We start from the raw sequence: 11679 nt of genomic DNA, 5'->3' as shown, positions 1-11679 counted from the left end.
CTTTGATGAACAGTTTCGATGTAAACATATCATCCATCTTGAAAGAGACAGAAGTCATCTCAATCCTAATTGAGTTGCATAATCTTTAAATGTCGGTAAGTTAGAAAATTTGCTTTGGGTGGATGACCAATTTCTGTGGCTGAGAGTTTGTGTGGAGGCTCCATGCTTGTGGCTCATTCCTACCTCTAAAATAAATTATGAAAATCTTTGTATTTAGAAGACTCATCGGTCCTGGTTAATTTGTAAATACAATCCTTAAGTTAAAATGTTTAAATTGAATTTCGTAGACTAAATGAATCATAATAATATCATGGAGAGTGTCCAGTCCGAATAGAACTCATCTACCCGATTCGAGTAGAACATGAACAGAAGACATGATAGAGTTCAAGTCTATCTTTATTGGGTACACTGTTGCTTTTGTACTTGTCTATAAGTAGTTTAGAGATCAGATCGATAAGTAATGGAATCAGAGATTATTTTCTTATTCAACTACTCTCTTCCTCTTTCTATCTTTATTCGATCTCTTTATTTTTTCGCTAAGGATGAATTTCATTACATGGTATGAGAGCCTTGATCATGGCTTCTTTCACCCAGCTCTCTTGGAGGTCTTTCTTCCACAAAATAGGTTGCCACGTGGACCGGTTATTGGGTCATTTAATTTAGGGAAGCTAACTTAATGACCTTAGTAGCAGACCCATCTTTATACTAGCAACATTACAAGTGGGGAAAAGTATGGGAATGCAAATGATTTGACTAAAAGTTCTGATTTATTTTTGTCTAGCTTGGATCTGTTTGGGAAGAGTGTAAAATACAAATATATTCAATGCAAAATCTTGCATACAGTCCATATTTGTACTTTTAATCCTTGTATTTTCACTGAACATATTTATATTACTCTGATCTCTTAAATTAATCCTAATTTTTGCTTTGATTTTCCTACATATTTGTATCAACCAAGCCATTGTCTTCTTTTACATCTCCACAGCAAGATTAATCTGTGGTGGGTGCGGAATATTGATAAAGGAAATTTACTTTACATGCATGGAATGCTTCTGTGACAAAAGTCTAGACTGCGACTGTTATGCTTTATTGAAAGGCCGCCATGGAAAACCACAAAAAATTTGTCGATAACTTTGCAGCACTGCAATTCTTGAGAAATAAAATAGAAAAGAAAAACTCTACCGAGGTAAGCTCAAAATACTTTAACCTATTTATTTTTTCATTTGTTAATTAATACTTGGTCTTTGTAATGCTTTCATGTTTGCTTCACTTTTCTTGCAGTTTCAGAGCAATGCGCTCGTAAAAAGGATAGCTGTAATTGCTGCAAAATCTGCTGTCGGTCATGTTGTAATTCATACAGCAGCCGCTATGTTGTGTAGCATCATGTGATGGATTGTGATTTGTATCTCTATACATAAAAGTCATGTTCTTTGTTTCAACTCTTTCGGTGATTCACAAATAAAGGTGTGTTAATGGTGTGGGATGTGTACCAATGTCATTAATAAACATTGTTAATGGAAAATTTCTCTCTTTTCTCTCTCTCCGTCTGAGATTGTGTATTCATTAGTTTTTGTCTTCCTTACCATCAACTAAAGAGTCCGAATCCGAATCTTTTGTCTCACCTGCAAGCAAAATTTCTACGCACATATCATTGAGTCGCAGATTGAGAATTTCCACTGTACGTTTATATTAACGTCCCGTTTGCTTTTCGTTGGGTTATTTATCTCGGTAAGCGTTTTCTTATGCGATTAATTGTTCATGTTTTTTAATTTTTCACCTAAATATGATAATGACCATTTCAGTTATAAAAATTTATTATTAAAAAATATTTTTATCCCATTTAAGTGTTGGTAATTTTCAGTAGTTAGGTGGAAAAGTTATTTATCCATTTAGGAGATGGAGGGGAAAAGTTATTTATCCACTTAAGTGGAAAAGTTATTTTCCCAAATACCCACATAAATCTGAAAATATGACATAGGGTTTTTGGTTAGTGAGAATCAACCAACTGTCTATAACAACTCATTACTTTTTCTCAATTCTCTTAAACTCTTCCTCACTTTTCAAACCTCCAAAACTCCCATGTCAGAAAATATTTTTTAAGGATAAGTTGACTGTACTCCCCCTCAAAATCTGAAATTATGGCCACCTCCTAATCTATTAGTAGCCCCCGATAAACTGCATCCTGTCCGTGGATTTGACATCAATCCACGGTCAGGATTCATTCCACCCCTAAAGTGGAGCTAAGATTTCTAGGGGTAGAGTGAACAGTTAAAACCCTTTTTTTTTATCTAGAACTTACCTTCCATCAAGTCACAATTAGTTACCATTAACAAAAGTTGTCTTATGACCAACAAAATAACCTTACACACATTGATTCCCTTTTGATCTAAACAAAGAGAAAGACTTGGGAGCAAGGTTCAAAATTTCGCAACGTATTGGACCGTAGCCAATATGTATCGTTCCGGTAAAAGTCTGATACATGGAACATATAAAAATTATCTATAACATTCCTTTTTGTATGCATCGGTCTGTATCGACCAATACAACCTGATACAAGTCTCCTTCTCTCTCATTAATTTCATTAAATTATGTTTAGGGGTGAATTGTCTCTCATTAATTTTGTATTTACTTCTATATCTACGTGCAATTTCTCCCATTAATTAATTAATTATTCATATACTTAATTCATAATTTTAAATTTAAATTTGAATTTTAGCACATAACTGAATTCTCTTCTCATTAATTTCGTTCATATTTTTTCAATAATAATTTATATATTGTTTGGTGATGAGAAATCTACAAGTTGGTTTTAATTAATGACATCCGCTTTAATTACATGGCCCAAGAATAGCTTATTTTATAAACATTAATGGCATCTGCTCCCTACACAGGAAGAGATAGATTCAACAGCTATGAATTTATTAAGTATTGACATCAAATTAATCCTTGGCGGCTTGACTATTTCCAACGATACATCATCTTTGATGAACAGTTTCGATGTAACATATCATCTATTATGTATTCACTTGAAAGAGACAGAAGTCATCTCAATCGTAATTGAGTTGCATAATCTTTAAATGTCGGTAAGTTCGAAAATTTGCTTTGGGAGGATGACCAATTTCTGTGGCTGAGAGTTTGTGTGGAGGCTCCATACTTGTGGCTCATTCCTACCTCTAAACTAAATTATAAAAAATTGTGAATTTCGTAGATTAACTTGTAAATACAATCCTTAAGTTAAAATGTTTAAAGTGAATTTCGTAGATTAAATGAATCATGATAATATAATGGAGAGTGTCCAGTCCGAATAGAACTCATCTACCCGATTCGAGTAGAACATGAACAGAAGAAATGATAGAGTTCAAGTCTATCTTTATTGGGTACACTGTTGCTTTTGTACTTGTCTATAAATAGTCTAGAGATCAGATCGATAAGTAATGGAATCAGAGATTATTTTCTTATTCAACTTCTCTCTTCCTCTTTCTATCTTTATTCGATCTCTTTATTTTTTCGCTAAGGTTAAATTTCATTACATGATATGAGTGCCTTGATCATGGCTTCTTTCACCCAGCTTCGGATCTTTATTCTCTTGGAGGTCTTTCTTTGTGATGCAGCGTGGAAGCAATGGAAATCGGAGCTGGCTATGCAAGCACCGGGCGTTCGCTAGCACCTAGCGAAAAACATCGATTTCCCTAAGAGAGAGAAAAGGTGGCGAAAATAGGAAGAAGAGAACTTGAAGAAATTCTGAAAATCTGAAGTAGAAATTGATGAATAACTTTGGGAAAATAGCAGTATTTATAATACATTTGGAAATTGTAAAAGAACTAGGAAATAATAACTATGATAGATCTAACATCTAATCTAGATAGGATCGAATTCCTCTTTGCCTGATCTCCACCGTCCGATCTCCCTAGATGCATGAATCTTGGGAAATCTTGCTAATCTTGATGCTTCTTGGAGTCTTTCTTGATAATATTGGAAGAGTCTTGGAAGAGTCTTGTCTTATCTTGCTAATCTTAGAAGTGTCTTGATAATCTTGAGTTCTTGGTTCCTTATCTTGAATTCTTATTTAACTTATCCTTATCCTAGGAGCTGCAGCCCCTAGGGATGAGATGGGCCTTGTGATGGGCCTCCATCATTCTCCCCCACTTGGAGACAACTCGACCTCGAGTCGTGACTAGGGTAGGCGAGTGTTATTTCTAGCAGGTACTGATGAAGGTCAGCAACGTTGAAGGTCCTGGACAAACTCATATGATCTGGTAAATCTACTACATAGGCATTGTCATTGATCTTCTTCACGATCTTATATGGACCATACTTCCGAGGCTTCAACTTGTTGTAAGTACCTACGAGAATCCTTTCCTTCCTTAAGATGACCATAACCTCATCACTTACATCAAACACTTGAAGTCGGCGGTGCTTGTCTGCGGCCATCTTGTACTTGGCGGCTCTAACTTCTGCTTCACGGCTTCTTGGACGGACTGGATTTGTTCTACCATCTGCTCTGCTGAGATACTGGCGCTGGGAACCTTGGGTAGTTTTACTAAATCCAGTGCATGGTTAGGGACCTTCATGTACACGATGGAGAATGGTGATCTGCCTGTAGAACTATGCACTGCATTGTTATAGGCGAACTCAGCCTGGGGTATGGCGAAGTCCCACTGTTTTGGCCTTTCCCAGCATATGCTACGAATTAAATTCCCTAAGTTCGGTTTACCACTTCTGTCTGTCCATCTGTCTGCGGATGGGCTGTACTGCTGAAATTAAGTGATGAATCAAACAACCTCCACAGGGTCATCCAAAAGTAACTAAGGAACCGTGTGTCACGATCTGAAGTGATGGTCTTGGGTACCCCATGCAAGCGGACAATCTCCCTGAAAAATAATTTTGCTGTTGCGGATGCATCTGCTGTTTTCTTGCATGGGAGGAAGAGAGCCATTTTCGAGAATCTATCTACCACCACGAAGACAGAGTCCATGTTCCTCTGGGTCTTTGGCAAGCCTAGCACAAAATCCATGGATAAGTCTTCCCATATAGTAGTAGGAACGGGTAGGGGCATGTAGAGACCTATGTTCTGGGTTTGTCCCTTAGCTGTCTGAGAAACATAGCACCTGCTTACGATGGTAGACACATCCCTTCTTAATTTCGGCCAGTAATATCGCCCCCTAACTGCTTCTACTGTTTTGTCCCTCCCCAAGTGTCCTACTAATCCACCCCCATGCAAATCCCTGATGATCTTTTCGCAGAGGGAGGTGCAAGGGATACACAGTTGTTCCCCTTTCATAAGGAACCCATCATAAATATAGAAGTCTTTTGCTGGCTGTTTATTCACACATTTCTCCCATACCTGTTGGAAGTCTTCATCTTGGGCATATAAGTCTTTTAGGCACTCAAAACCCACAATCTCAACACTGAGGATCTTGATGAGAGCTACGTGCCTACTAAGTGCATCAGCCACCTTATTTTGTTGTCCTGTCTTATACACAATTTTATATGGGAACTTGTCTAGGAAAGCAGACCATCTGGCATGTAAATCACTTCTTAATTGCTTTTGCCCACTAAGATATTTTAGGGCTTGATGGTCAGTGTAGAGAACAAATTCTTTTGCAATTAAATAATGTTCCCATGTTTTCAGGGCTCTAACCACCGCATAAAACTCCTTGTCATAAGTATACCACTTTCTCCTGGTTTTACATAATTTTTCACTGAAGAAAGCAATGGGTATTTTCTCTTGGAACAATACAGCCCCTATGCTAACTCCACTGGCGTCACATTCAATTTCAAATAATTTATTGAAATTTGGCAAGGCAAGAACAGGAGCAGTACATAACTTTTATTTTATGAGAGCAAAACTTTGCTCTTGTTCTTCCCCCCATTGAAATTTTCCTTTTTTCAAGCATTCAGAAATGGGAACCATGATACTACTAAAATTCTTAATAAAACGCCTATAGAAGGTTGCCAACCCATGAAATCGCCTGACATCTGTGACAGTGGATGGGGTCGGCCACTCCCTAATGGCTTTCACCTTTTCCTCATCTACTTTCACACCATCATTCCTTATAATAAATCCCAGGAATAATAAATTATCATTCATAAAGATTCATTTTTTCAAATTAGCATATAATTTATTTTCCCTCAATGTTTTCAGGACATCCCTAATATGTCCCACATGCTCGGTGATAGATTTGCTGTATATCAAAATATCATCAAAATAGACTACCACAAACTTACCAATGAAGGGGCGCAATACCTGGTTCATCAGCCTCATGAAAGTGCTGGGTGCGTTGGTTAGTCCAAAGGGCATGACCAACCACTCGAACAAGCCATCTCTAGTATTGAAGGCTGTCTTCCATTCATCTCCGGGACGGATCCTGATTTGATGATATCCACTCCTGAGATCTATTTTTGAGAAAACTACAGCTCCGCTTAGTTGGTCTAGCATGTCGTCCAGCCTAGGAATGGGAAATTTGTATCCAATGGTGATCTTGTTAATGGTCCTGCTGTCGACACACATTCTTCAACTGCCATCTTTCTTTGGTGTTAATAAGGCAGGTACTGCACAAGGACTCATGCTGATTTGAATGTGTCCCTTTTTCAATAACTCTTCTACCTTTTCTCATAATATTTCATTCTCCTTAGGACTCATCCTGTAATGTGGGAGGTTAGGTAGACTAGCACTTGGAACAAAATCAATATGGTGCTATATATCTCTCATGGGAGGGAGTTCATTTGGTAACTCATCGGGAACTACATCATTAAATTCATCCAGTAGTCCCTGTATTTCAGCTGGAATTGTATTTTCATCATTAACATCTTCTCCTTTTACTACTAACAAATGTATCTCACGAGTATCCTTACATTCTTTAACAAATTCAGCATGATGATGGGTGATGGTAAGGAAATTCTTCTCATGTGCCTTTGGAATACTTCTAATATTTTTTTCTGCTATGGGTAACAAAGTATAACGTGTACATTCTTTTTCAAGTTGGTAGGTATTCTTCCTACCCATGTGCCTTGCATCTATATCAAATTGCCAAGGCCTCCCTAACAAAATATGGCAAGCATCCATATCTACAATATCACAATATGCTTCACCATGGTACTTACCAATTGAGAAAGGTACCTTGCAACGTTCTTCTACTCGTACGCCGCCTCCTTCCTTGATCCACCCAATTGTGTATGGGTTGGGATGTTTTTCAGGAATCAATTGTAATTGTTGGATGACATCCCTACAAATAATATTTTCCTAACTACCACTGTCAATAATTAAATTAAATAATTTTCCCTTGATAGTACATCTGGTACGAAATAATCTGTGCCTTTGAGAAGTATCCTTATTTTTCTGGGACAACATTAATTTTCTTACCACACAAGTATATTCCTCATGTTCATATGGACCCTCTTCATCCTCCCCATCAGGTCCACAATATACTTCTTCCTCAATATCTTCTTCCTCCTCCCTTTCTACCATATTAACTGCCTTCCTCCTGGGACAGTCACTGGATCTATGTCCAACCTCATTACATTTAAAACATTTAATAGGAGCAGGCATTGCATAAGGGTTACTGGGTTTAGGAGGATTGGAAGGATTACCTCGAGTATGTCCTCTTGTAGTAGCCTTATCAGCGTTACTGGTACTTGCCAGGTGAGAAAGTTGTATTGCCGGGACTGATTTGTTCCTACCGACAATTGCCGGTCTGTTGTCGCTCCCGCTGTACCGGCGATAATTATCACTACGTGCCTTGTCCTGGAACATTAATTCTGCTTTCAAGGCTAGGTTCCTTGCTTCCTGCACACTAAGAACCATTTGTACACCAATTTTGTCTCTGATGGATGGTCTCAAGCTGCTTAGATAACGGGCTACCTACTGGTTATCACTTTCAAATAATTGGTTTCTTCCAGCTAATCTCAAAAATTCAGATGTATATTCGTTGACACTACGAGAACCCTGCGCACACCTCTGATAAGATTCAAACATATATTGTTCATGGTCAAGAGGTAAAAATCTACCTCTGATTAATTGTTTCATGCGCCTCCAGGTTCAAACAGGACCCCTTCCTTCTCTCATCCGGGTCTCTCTCATCCGTTCCCACCAAACAGATGCGCCTCCCTTTAATCGGAAAGCTACTAATTTTACCCTTCGTTCCTCTGGTATTTCCATGTAATCAAAGAACCTATCGAATTCTGTGATCCAATCCAAAAGTCCCTCTATACCAAGATCTCCACAAAAAGTAGGAATATCTACCTTGAGTTTAAATTCATCATTATTCCTACGAGGATTGAAATTACCTTGGTTGTGCCAATTTCTACCATTTCTGTCATTGCCGGGAGGAACTGGAGTGCCACCAAATTCGAAATCATCATCGCTGTCGTCATCAAGAACTGGACGTCGGGACGCAGTAGCGACGGGTGGTCTGTCGTGGTTGTCTCCTTCGACCTGCTATGGATTTTCCCGGATCCGTGGGACAACCTCCCGTAACAAGGTTTGTTGTTGTTCAGTCACCTCTGCCAACTATCGTTCGATGTTACGTGTGGCTGTACACTGCTCTTCGATTGCTCTCCAAACAGTTGGGAACCCCTGATCTCCGTCACGGGGTGGGTTGCGACTGCTACCGTCTGGGTTGGACATGACTGGGGGAATTCCCTGCTCTGATACCACCTGACGCAGCGTGGAAGCAATGGAAACCGGAGCTGGCTATGCAAGCACCGGGCGTTTGCTAGCACCTAGCGAAAAACACTGATTTCCCTAGGAGAGAGAAAAGGTGGTGAAAATAGGAAGAAGAGAACTTGAAGAAATTCTGAAAATCTGAAGTAGGAATTGATGAATAACTTTGGGAAAATAGCAGTATTTATAATACATTTGGAAATTGTAAAAGAACTAGGAAATAATAACTAGGATAGATCTAACATCTAATCTAGATAGGATCAAATTTTTCTTTGCTTGATCTCCACCGTCCGATCTCCCTAGATGCATGAATCTTGGATAATCTTGCTAATCTTGATGCTTCTTGGAGTCTTTCTTGATAATCTTGGAAGAGTCTTGAAAAAGTCTTGTCTTATCTTACTAATCTTGGAAGAGTCTTGATAATCTTGAGTTCTTGGTTCCTTATCTTGAATTCTTATTTAACTTATCCTTATCCTAGGAGCTGCCGCCCCTAGGGATGAGATGGGCCTTGTGATGGGCCTCCATCACTTCGACAAAATAGGTTGCCACGTAGACCGGTTATTGGGTCATTTAATTTAGGGAAGCTAACTTAATGACCTTAGTAGCAGACCCATCTTTACATTAGTAACATTACAAGTGGGGAAAAGTATGGGAATGCAAGTGATTTGACTAAAAGTTCTGATTTGTTTTTGTCTAGCTTGGATCTGTTTGGGAAGAGTGTAAATACAAATATATTCAATGCAAAATCTTGCATACAGTCCATATTTGTATTTCTAATCCTGAACATATTTGTATCACTCTGATCTCCTAAACTAATCCTAATTTTTACTTTGATTTTCCTACAGTGGAATTTACACCAGATAAAATAAAACTTAAAGCTGATAAAGTAAAATTTTTGTGATATATGTTTTCTTGCATTTGTATTACTAAAGAAAAACTGAAAAAGAAAAATATTGCATAGCAATTTAACAAAGGGAGACATAATTTATTCGTATGCAATTAAGAGATAATTTTGCATTCTCTAGTATTTCAAGCAGTAAAATTTACACTTTTGATTACATTCCCAATTTATTTAATATAAGCACTAATCATTCAAGGGTTGACAGTTGACACATAAAATAACATACAAATTTTGCAAGACATTGTGTTAAATTCTTAAAGTGCAATATCAATTTCTAATATGAAGTCATTCCCCAAGCTTTCCTGACCTGTTGCATTGCCATTATCAATTCAATAGCTTGATGGTTCACCCAACAAATATTCAGTTTCCTCTTGATTTCCTTGTACCCATGGAAAATCAGGCCAAAAAAAAAAAAGCCTAGCCCGTGTAAAATTTTGGGTGGAATGGTTCGGGCTTGGGATGGGCCCGCCCAAGTTGCACTCCTAGGCCGAGCTATGTTATTATTGTGGCCGTCTGTCTCATCCCTCCATCCACATCAGCTACATGCCCCACGGATAAGTTCAACCGCAGATAAGGGGTTGGGAAGCCAACTCCGCCGAGGAGTAGGACTCTACCCCGATAACCTTGGCAGAGAGCTCCATCCCCATCTCCCCGAAAGCCTAATTCGACTAGGAGACGAAACCCGGGTTATAAAAAGGTGCCCCATGCTCAAGGTAAGGGGATCGAAATTCTAACACTCGTACTGCTACGTAGCTCAGACCAACATCCTTATAGATCGACCCGACCATCTACCATCTCCTACTGACTTGAGCGTCGGAGTGCTTACCAGGGGATAACTCCTCAGGCCTCTGACATCTCCTTTCTTGATTGCAGGTCTTGAAGTGCGGCCTCGTCCTTGTAGCTCGGCCCTGCCCTACCAACAAGGACTATCTTATTGCTCTTCTCAATTCGTGCACCACCTCGGATTGAACAACATCAGATACCTAATAATCAATCAAAATCTAAATGAGGTACAGAAAAATCAAAAGTGTGAACAATAACATTTGGCTTTCTTGATTTGGTGTGTTCACATCCTAATGTCATGGATGGACACCCAACTTCTTTAGTGGATGCACAGCTTATAGATTCATCAGTTGGAACCTCAACGAGCGTAGGTTTCAAAAGATCATCCTCATTCTCTAGAGAATCAGCACGGTTCACAAGGTTAGAGCCAATGTATTCAAGTTAATGCTGGAGCAGCTTGGTTTAGGTTGAGTCAATTTGATAATATTAATATTTACATCTTATATATATATATTAATACAATTGGGATGCTCTCTCTGTGCAACAAATGGAATCTACCCGTGAGAGTACCCACTTCCTATTAATTATATAAATTATTAGATAATTATCTAATTATATAAATATATATTAGTTATTATATATAACTATAAATATTGTTATTATAATTATCTAATTACTGTTTATATAATTATCTAATTATACAAATATATAATAGTTATTATAAATATTGCTAATAACTACATATCGAACTGTTTGAACAGTTTTGACTGTTTTATATTTTTTAATTTTTTTTCAAAACAGGTCGACCGTTCAACCTAATAATTGGACACCTTACTGGTTCGGTCTCTGGGTCGGTTTTAAAAACCATGACGTTATGTCATTTGAGCATGTGACTCATACGACCCAAAAATGAAACCATTCTAGCCACCGATTTTCGAGTCAATGATTTGACGGTCTGGTGTGAACGATCGAACCATTCGACCCAGTAATATTAGTATTTATACTCTTTCCAAACCGAGCTCTAAGTGCAGTACCTTGAAAAAAAAAAGTATAGTATTTTGTGTATTAATGTTGTATATGATCTAAAAATTGAAATAAGAAAATTGTCTTGGCTTTCAAAAATGGTAAATTATAAAGACCTTGTATAATGAGGTCAGTGACGAACACCCCTTGAATTTTCATTTGTGACAAACATTCCCCTGAACTTTCACTTTGCAACAAATACCCCTGGCTATTAAGTTAGATATGATAGCATGTGTTAAATTACCAAAATATTCACCTGAACTTTCCTTTTCCTTTTCTGTTAATCCTAATTGATCATAAAGTACCTTCA

At 38.0% G+C, this 11679-nt stretch overlaps 1 long non-coding RNA gene across 1 annotated transcript; it reads left to right on the top strand.

The window, feature by feature from the left end:
* Nucleotides 1-459: 459 nt before the first annotated feature.
* On the top strand, nt 460-1543 carry LOC148852373 (uncharacterized). Its single transcript, XR_016098605.1, has 2 exons — nt 460-1186; nt 1282-1543. It is a non-coding gene; the product is annotated as an uncharacterized LOC148852373 (long non-coding RNA).
* The last annotated feature ends 10136 nt before the right edge of the window (nt 1544-11679 follow it).

This window comes from Nelumbo lutea, chromosome 5 (genome assembly GCF_056320005.1).
Source record: "Nelumbo lutea isolate HS-2025 chromosome 5, American lotus-T2T, whole genome shotgun sequence".
Lineage (NCBI taxonomy): Eukaryota > Viridiplantae > Streptophyta > Magnoliopsida > Proteales > Nelumbonaceae > Nelumbo > Nelumbo lutea.
The sequence above is the reverse complement of the archived record's forward strand: the minus strand, read 5'-3'. Positions and strand labels throughout refer to the sequence as shown.